This window comes from Diplotaxodon limnothrissa, linkage group LG20, assembly GCF_057381915.1.
Source record: "Diplotaxodon limnothrissa isolate DT_005_m linkage group LG20, D_limnothrissa_male_GT1.1, whole genome shotgun sequence".
Taxonomy (NCBI): domain Eukaryota; kingdom Metazoa; phylum Chordata; class Actinopteri; order Cichliformes; family Cichlidae; genus Diplotaxodon; species Diplotaxodon limnothrissa.
Window position 1 is genome coordinate 18,624,598 of NC_140615.1, and position 9,770 is coordinate 18,634,367.

Consider the following 9,770-nt stretch of genomic DNA (forward strand, 5'->3'; position numbering starts at 1 on the left):
TGTCTCATCTTGAAAATAGTAGATTTCTTGCACAATACAACAAGCATTTCTTTTGTAGTTGATCAGCAATAGTAAATCATATACTAAAAGCAATGCTAAGTTTACTACTTGAGTGGTTCTAATGCATTTCAGGGGCCCCAGATGTCAGAAGAGCTTTTTTGGGGGGGGAGTAAGATTTAACGATTTCATGCTGTGACAAATTTAATGCCATTCATAGAGTGGGGACTGTGAGCAAAACATATGAGAGCTTTTTTTTCTTATATAAACAGGTATGATTCATTTACAATGATGACTAAATCATTGCTAGCACTGTATATAGTTATATTCACAAAGTTGAGTATACTTTAGTGTTTTTCTTAATTCTTCAATATAAAGCCCTTGTGATATTTGTGAGATGCTTGATTCTGTCAATGCAACTGTCATGAAATGGAATAAACTACTTTAAAAACTATAAGTGTGTATTGGTGTAACAGCAAGCAACATATTTTAAATGTGACTCTAGCAATGATTCCACTACCTGTAAGATACCTCACCATAAACCCAGACATATGCCTAATTAAATGTGTCTAGAGAGAGTCTGCTGGGGCCTAAGACAAAAGTTCATAGAAGGGTCTCCAACCAGATTTCATCATCATTGTGTTATAAATAATAAATTAAATAATTGTTTATTTAAGTGAATTTTTCGTTGACTGGACAGAGATGGTAACAAAATGATATATTGTTTAACAAGGAATTTAGAATGAGCTACACATGCAATATAATTAGCATTATCAGCATTTTGATTGTTGTTCTCTTTTGCTGCTTGTCCCAAAAACTGAAAGGTACAGTGTGTAAAATCTCATCGTTAGATATCAGTCAACTGCAATCAACTGAATTATGTTTTATACCCCTCCTAATTCAATTGCATAATCCTAGTTACTTGGCCACTGTAGGACAACCAACTTTGGCTGTAATTTATGGCAGTAAGTTTAGGCTATCAGTTCGCAGCTTACCTCAGCTGTCAATATGTTTTCACATCTACTACTATGAAGGAGGCTGCAAAACTTTGTGAAAGGAGTCCAATACAAGGAGTCAGTGAAGCTCACTTCTGTCTGATCACATTGATAATGAGATGAGTTGTTGAGGATACCCTGAACTTTTCACTTGGTAAGTGTTGCTGTTTTTGATGCTGTTAGCTGCTCTTAGCTGGCATTAGTTAAACTTTCCTTGAAGTGGATCTAACATTGTTTGGCTCTTAGAAAATAAACTCTTAAAAAATGTGAAAATGTAACCAGCCTTTAATCAGAGGAAAACATTAGCTGGTATAATGTTAGCTTTTAACAGAGGCAATTCTAGGATCAGAGCTTTGGGGGTGCTGAGCACCCAGAGAGCTGCCCAGCCAGGCAACATAAACTACTTGTCACAATGAGACTTCTTCCCTGTCTCTGTCAGTCCCTGCATCCTTAATTGTCTCCAGTTGTCCCGAGTTCTCTCTGACTGTCTCCTTGGTGCATTTAAACCCCTGTTCCTCCCCGTCCTCGTCATCTGTTGTCTTCATCTCCGAATCAGTCATCATAATTTTACCATCTCTGTGCAAGTCTGCAAATTTCTTTATTAAATCATAAGATTTTGACGGTCTAAAAGTTGGCCTATCTATTATTGGCTGAGGTTTTAGTAGAGTTGTGGCTGAACCACATAAAAATATATCATTAATTTTAATCTCCCCAATCAATGATAATGTTATGTTGGAATGTTGTTAAAGAGGGTCAAAAAAAAAATTCAACCCAGTTTATTTTGCAGATTCTGTATAGCAGCTTTAATATAGGGAGAACACAACTTCCAGATTGTGAGAGTAAAATTTGTGTTTTTTTCTTTGTCAGCTTAACAGTTTCTGTTGTGCCTGTCACTGTTCCCTGTCTGTTTTCTTACCTGGTTCTTCCTGACCTTGTACTTTCTCCTCACGTTCCCCTCTTTCCTCTCTCCCTCTTTGGACTGACAATCATACACAAATAGATTGTATTCAATTAGACGCAAAAATTACATTAATATGAAAAAACCTACTATTAAGATCACTAATAAAAAAAGTCCTCTCTCAGTGTACTTTCAACCAAAAGGCAAATAACCAAACCACATGTACATCTAATAAAAGATAGAAATACAGGGAGTGCAGAATTATTAGGCAAATGAGTATTTTGTCCACATCATCCTCTTCATGCATGTTGTCTTACTCCAAGCTGTATAGGCTCGAAAGCCTACTACCAATTAAGCATATTAGGTGATGTGCATCCCTGTAATGAGAAGGGGTGTGGTCTAATGACATCAACACCCTATATCAGGTGTGCAGAATTATTAGGCAACGTCCTTTCCTTTGGCAAAATGGGTCAAAAGAAGGACTTGACAGGCTCAGAAAAGTCAAAAATAGTGAGATATCTTGCAGAGGGATGCAGCAGTCTCAAAATTGCAAAGCTTCTGAAGCGTGATCATCGAACAATCAAGCGTTTCATTCAAAATAGTCAACAGGGTCGCAAGAAGCGTGTGGAAAAACCAAGGCGCAAAATAACTGCCCATGAACTGAGAAAAGTCAAGCGTGCAGCTGCCAAGATGCCACTTGCCACCAGTTTGGCCATATTTCAGAGCTGCAACATCACTGGAGTGCCCAAAAGCACAAGGTGTGCAATACTCAGAGACATGGCCAAGGTAAGAAAGGCTGAAAGACGACCACCACTGAACAAGACACACAAACTGAAACGTCAAGACTGGGCCAAGAAATATCTCAAGACTGATTTTTCTAAGGTTTTATGGACTGATGAAATGAGAGTGAGTCTTGATGGGCCAGATGGATGGGCCCATGGCTGGACTGGTAAAGGGCAGAGAGCTCCAGTCCGACTCAGACGCCAGCAAGGTGGAGGTGGAGTACTGGTTTGGGCTGGTATCATCAAAGATGAGCTTGTGGGGCCTTTTTGGGTTGAGGATGGAGTTAAGCTCAACTCCCAGTCCTACTGCCAGTTTCTGGAAGACACCTTCTTCAAGCAGTGGTACAGGAAGAAGTCTGCATCCTTCAAGAAAACCATGATTTTCATGCAGGACAATGCTCCATCACACGCGTCCAAGTACTCCACAGCGTGGCTGGCAAGAAAGGGTATAAAAGAAGAAAAACTAATGACATGGCCTCCTTGTTCACCTGATCTGAACCCCATTGAGAACCTGTGGTCCATCATCAAATGTGAGATTTACAAGGAGGGAAAACAGTACACCTCTCTGAGCAGTGTCTGGGAGGCTGTGGTTGCTGCTGCACTGCTGTTAAGTTGCCTAATAATTATGCACAGTAATAGTCACCTGCACACACAGATATCCCCCTAAAATAGCTAAAACTAAAAACAAACTGAAAACTACTTCCAAAAACATTCAGCTTTGATATTAATGAGTTTTTTGGGTTCATTGAGAACATGGTTGTTGTTCAATAATAAAATTATTCCTCAGAAATACAACTTGCCTAATAATTCTGCACTCCCTGTAATATATATACACTCAACAAAAATATAAACGCAACACCTTTGTTACTGCTCCCATTCCCCATGGGATGGACGTAGAGACCTAAAATTCATTCCAGATACACAATATAACCATCCCTCCCAAACAGTGGTCACAAATCAGTCCAAATGTGTGGTAGTGGGCACATCTGCTATATTGAGATAATCCATCCCACCTTACAGGTGTGCCACATCAGGATGCTGATCTGACATCATGAGTAGTGCACAGGTGTACCTCAGACTGCCCACAACAAAAGGCCACCCTGGAATGTGCAGTTTTCTGCGCTATTGGGGGTCTGGGGACCCAGAACCGGTCAGTATCTGGTGTGACCACCATTTGCCTCATGCAGTGCAACACATCGTCGCATGGAGTCTATCAAATTGTCAATTGTGGCCTTTGGAATGTTGGTCCACTCCACTTCAATGGCTGTGCGAGGTTGTTGGATATTCGTGGGAACTGGTGCACGCTGTCGTATACGCCGGTCAAGCACATCCCGAACATGCTCAATGGGTGACATGTCCGGTGAGTATGCTGGCCATGCAAGAACTGGGACATTCTCAGCTGCCATCTGCTCTGAACAATGTGAACCATGATTCATCCGTGAAGTGCACACCTCTCCAACGTGCCAGATGCCATCGAATGTGAGCATTTGCCCACACAAGTCTGTTACAGCGACGAGCTGGAGTCAGGTCAAGACCCCGATGAGGACGACGGGCATGCAGTTGAGCGTCCCTGAGACGGTTTCTGACAGTTTGTGCAGAAATTGTTTGGTTGTGCAAACCAATTGTTCCAGCAGCTGTCTGGGTGGCTGGTCTCAGACGATCTTAGAGGTGAACCTGCTGGATGTGGAGGTCCTGGGCTGGTGTGGTTACACGAGGTCTGCGGTTGTGAGGCCGGTTGGATGTGCTGCCATATTCTCTGAAACGCCTGTGGAGACGGCTTATGGTTGAGAAATGAACATTCAATGCATGGGCGACAGATCTGGTTGACATTCCTGCTGTCAGCATGCCAATTGCACGCTCCCTCATTGCTTGTGGCATCTGTGGCATTTTGCTGTGAGACAAAACTGCACATTCCAGGGTGGCCTTTTGTTGTGGGCAGTCTGAGGTACACCTGTGCACTACTCATGATGTCAGATCAGCATCCTGATGTGGCACACCTGTGAGGTGGGATGGATTATCTCAATATAGCAGATGTGCCCACTACCACACATTTGGACTGATTTGTGACCACTGTTTGGGAGGGATGGTTATATTGTGTATCTGGAATGAATTTTAGGTCTCTACGTCCATCCCATGGGGAATGGGAGCAGTAACAAAGGTGTTGCGTTTATATTTTTGTTGAGTGTATATGCCACAGCCTAAAGGCAGCAGAGTTGCAGAGGCTGGAGTGACCACTGGCTATGTGCTTGCTGGGTGGTGGGTCTCAGAGGACAACTTCTAACCCTGTTAAAGGCAACACGTGGAGTGCAACTGGCAGTGTGGCATAGGCCTTGGGACTGTGTGTTTTTATTTGATTCATAAATGGGACACTGGACTGTTTTATCTTTTATCTCTTGATTTTTTTTCAATAAATTATCTTTTAGAATTTTATTGACTGTCATCTTTTTGCCCACGACTGAGACAGTTGGTCAGACCTAGAATCTTTCTTTGGGTGTGTTACACTTTGTCTCTAGGGGCCACCGTAAATATACTTTTATTTATTCACTCCACATAAAATGTAATAAATAAATCATATAATACAAAAACCAACTATTCACATTTCAACTTTTAACTATTTACATTTTCAGCTTTTTCCTTTTAAACAAATTTAAAGTGGAACAACACAAAACACTGCAAACCACAACACAATTAAATATAAATATGAAAAAATATGAAAACAAAAAGAAGATGCACATTCTCTGTCATATGGGCCTGCATGAATAAACTTTCTGAATCCTTTATCATCTGCAACTGAAAATAGTTGTGGATGATTACTATACCTTTCTAATGTGACGTTGTTGTCCCTGGCTTTCTTTCTCCCTCTTTCCCTCCGTCTCTGTTCCTGTGCTACTGCTAGTGTAACTACCGCCCCTCCCCCCCTCTTCTCAGTACAAAGCACAAGGCTTGCGTGCGGAATGAAGCGGAAAAAGAGTGCGAGAGAGAGGGTGAGAGAAAGAAAAAAAAAAACCACGGCTCCCAACAAGGAGCCAGCTCGCGTCGTTCACTTCAAAGATCCGGCACTAAGAGCCGTTTCGTTCGCGACCGACACATCACTATTATCTAGCTTGTTGTCAGCTGCCCAGAGAGGAAAGGGTGTCATGTCTAATCTGATGACAATGAGTATGAAAGTATTGTGAATAAATAAGCATATATGTCCATGTTTTTGTGTGTTAGAGCCCTGAATTGAGTTCATAATATGAGCCTTGAGGTGAGGAGCTAGAAGATGAGATGAGAATGAGGAAAGAGAGAGCAGTGGTGGTGGAGGAGGCAAAAGCTATAATGAGAAAGAAATGCTGAAAATACAAATATTCAAATTTTGAATGGTCATAAATAGGTAACTTCAGTCTATTAGAATATCTAAATACATAATAATGAGTGTATAGTTATGAGAAGAACATGTTTATTTATATCAAAAACCTCAAGGTGACCATACAATATTAGAAAGAAACCCCAACAATCAGACGACCCTCTAAGAGCAAGCACTTGACGATGGGAGGAAAATCTCCCTTTTAACAGGAAGAAACCTTCAGCAGAACCAGGCTCAAGGGAGACGCAGCCATCCACTGTGACTGGTTGGGGGTGAGGAGATAGAAAGGGAGCAAGAAGAGAAAGGAAAATAAACACACGGTATAAAAGGAATCCCAACTGGTGGCTGGTTCCATAATATAGGACCTGATAGCTGAAAGGTCAAACTACAGGCTCTGTTAGAATAATAAGGTATCAGAAGAAGTGATCAGAATACTTGTCTGAGAGAGTTCAAGCTGTGTTACTGCGTCACTAAACCATGATTTTGTTTGTGACAGTGTCTCATGACAATAATGTATGAGCATGCAACATGCGTTGTAGCAACAGACGTGTGCACATCAACAATGGATAATATGGAGTGCGGGAGAGAGTACGACCATGTAGTGTTTAAAGTTTAGAAGTAGTGACATTACTTTGAGTTTGATTTTGTAAAAAGTGACAAAAACATTTGGGTCCGTTGTATACTTTGCATGGGAAGAAAACTTCTTTCTACAGAGAAAAATTAAACTTTAAATCTGAGCAAGCACCGAGCACGCTGCCATGGGAATGTGAAATTCACAGAAACCCCCGGATCCCCCCACTGACATAAGGGCTGCGGCACCGGACAAACCTCCACCTGCCCCACTCCTGCTAAACAGGTGAAAATAGATTAAAGAGCAACAGGACTTAGTGCTGCTGAATCTTTGATTTTATTTATTTATTGCTGTGTTTTACTTGCATCTATTTGAAAGAGTGCGTGTAAACAGAAAAAAATAATTTTATTTTATATTCTGGAATATGCAGAAAATAGGTTTAAATATAAAATAATTTCTTCAATCAAAGACAGTTGCATATGATTTCATTTTTGCTTGACACAATGTGCATTAAGTTAAAAGATTAAAGCTCATAAAACAATTTTAAAAAAAGACTTTTTCATTTGATTCAATTTTATATGATGGATTGTGCAGAAAAAGTAGAAATGGACTGAAAGGTCTATTTCTTTATAACGTAATCAGGTTGTATATTGTATATTGTTTTTTAAAGTAACTAAGTAATAAAGTAACTAATTACTTTTAAAAAAAATAAGTAGTCAGTAAAGTAACAGGATTACTTTCTTGAAGAAGTAATCAGTAATTAGTAACTACTATTTTCAAGTAACTTGACCAACACTGCTTATAACAGTAACATATTAACAACAATTTCACATTACAGATTTACAATTCTTCAAATTCAACTTCTGAATGTTCTTCTCGGGCACAGCGTTCACTATGCAGCGTTTACACTTTAGTTTTTGTTTTATTGAAGCAATGTAACAGCTTCCATAAACTGTCCTAACTCTGATTCCAAGCCCCATCACTCAATTTCATCACATCACAGCCAGAAGACATGAATGTACGAGGCAGCTCTGCTAACTAATGGTAAATGTCAAAGTAAACAAAAAATAATGTGATGCTTGTTGGAGTCAAATTGTTAAATGTAGTGTTGTGTTTTATTATCCGGTTGTTCAGTGATGACACGACGAATCCTACTTCCTGGCCTAAAGTAGTCTGCGTTTAATATGGCTTTTGTGTTGTTAACATGTTTAATGTTATGTATTTTCTTCTATTTAATCTCAAAAAGCTCCTAAAACAGTCAGTGATCACTGTTGACCTCCCTCGGCTTTTATTACCGCTAATCATTTATTTAAGCTCAGTTTTTAAAACCTTAGGATGTAACTACAGCCCAGCCCATGCAGCAGTATATGAATGACTAACCTCGTATTGTGGCTGGATTATCTCAGTTGTTCTCCCGGCTGAAGTTTGGTCCTTTTACAGCATCCTGCCATGCGATTACATTTGTTCCTGACCACCGAGAACACTCACGTTAACTTTTATCGAGTGGAAAAAAAGTTAGCTTGTTTATATTATGAACAAGCTAACTTGTTCATAATAGCGCATAGCTGTGTCGCTAGCGGTCACGTAGCACATCATTATATACCAGCTAGCCCAACTTCAGTAACCCTACAAACGTCACTGCTTTTTAGTTTTCTGTCTTCATTTATGCTGGAAGTGATAACAGAGCTGTACGTTTTAATTTGTTTCCAAAACCCCGCAGTCAGGACATGCTATATTGTATTTAGATAGAAGCTAGCAAGCTAACTCCCTGCTAACTTCTAACGCCGTTAAATGTCATAAATTCCGTTTTCATGGATGCCTGGATGTTAAACTTAATTGTTACACCTGGTAGAGCAGAACGCTGATCATTTTATTAAAGATGAAAGACTTTAGACAGTTTTTCAACTCTCAGTAATGCCATAGTGATCGTTTGATATATGGACCTGCAGTGGAGTTTAGACCCAGACACGGCTAGTGACGTCAGACTGAACAACCGGATAGGCACATCCTATGTGAGGGTTCTGTTTTCTTGTTTAGTAAACTTCCTGCCTTTATGACCATTTTGGTGAGCAGGAGGTCACACAAACGCACCCCCAAACACAAACACACACACACTCACGTGCACATGAATACACATACACACACACACACACTTACAAACACATACACACTCAGTGCCTTAGGGTTTATGATACACCATAGGGGGGGTTACAATGGGTGTTTGTGTAAACTGTGTGTCACAAAATAAAAGGCTGCAGGGGAAGGTGGTTCTTCGAAGAGGTCTGAGACCGAGGACAGAAGGGCTGCTCTGAGATCCTTCCCATGCTAGCATGTAAAAAACCGGTTGAGCTGTTCGTCTTGCTTCGTTAACGGGAATAAGTCTCTAAACCAGCGGGACCTGTGAAGCGCAGACCCAACAATTCTGGTGAAAGTTATGTTATGGCAGCATTTAGTTATACTTTAGTTATACTTTTATCATTACTGTCTACTCCACTCACCACCGTCTTGCTTTTTTTTCTCATCTTCCAATTTTTTCCTCTTTTTTTCACTTGCAGACGGATAAGTCCTCTTTATTTTCAATGACTGGCATCAGTCGTTAAATTTGTTTAAACATAATGATAAACACTATTTACCAATGGAGTTTGTAAGGTAGGTAGGAGAATTAACAGGGACTTATGAATGACTTATGAATGAATGGGCTCATTGTGGTTTCTGTTCTCTTTATGGTTGCTCTTGCCATGGCATTGCTACAGCAATGCCTTACAGTATTATATAATGTTTAATTAGGTTGCATGTCCATCTCTATATGATAGTGTCACAATCAGAGAGCAGCAATATGACAGCAATAGAGCACAATGGATGTGTTGTTTGATTTGAAGGTGTTGATAGAGAAGTACCTACTCATTCTGACTCATGTCAGAATGAATTGTACTGTGTCTTTGTGAATCTAGATAAAGAATATGATAGTGTGGTAAGAGGGGAACTGTGGTAGTGCATGGGGAAGTCAGGAGCAGCAGAGAAATATGTAAGGGGGTGCAGGACATATATGTGGACAGAGAGACAGTGGTGAGGTGCTGGATAGGAGTGACTGATGGTTCCAAGGTGGGGGTGGGACTGATTAACTGATGAGGTCAGGCAGAAGCTCTGTGGACCATGATGTTTGCAACAGACAATATGATCC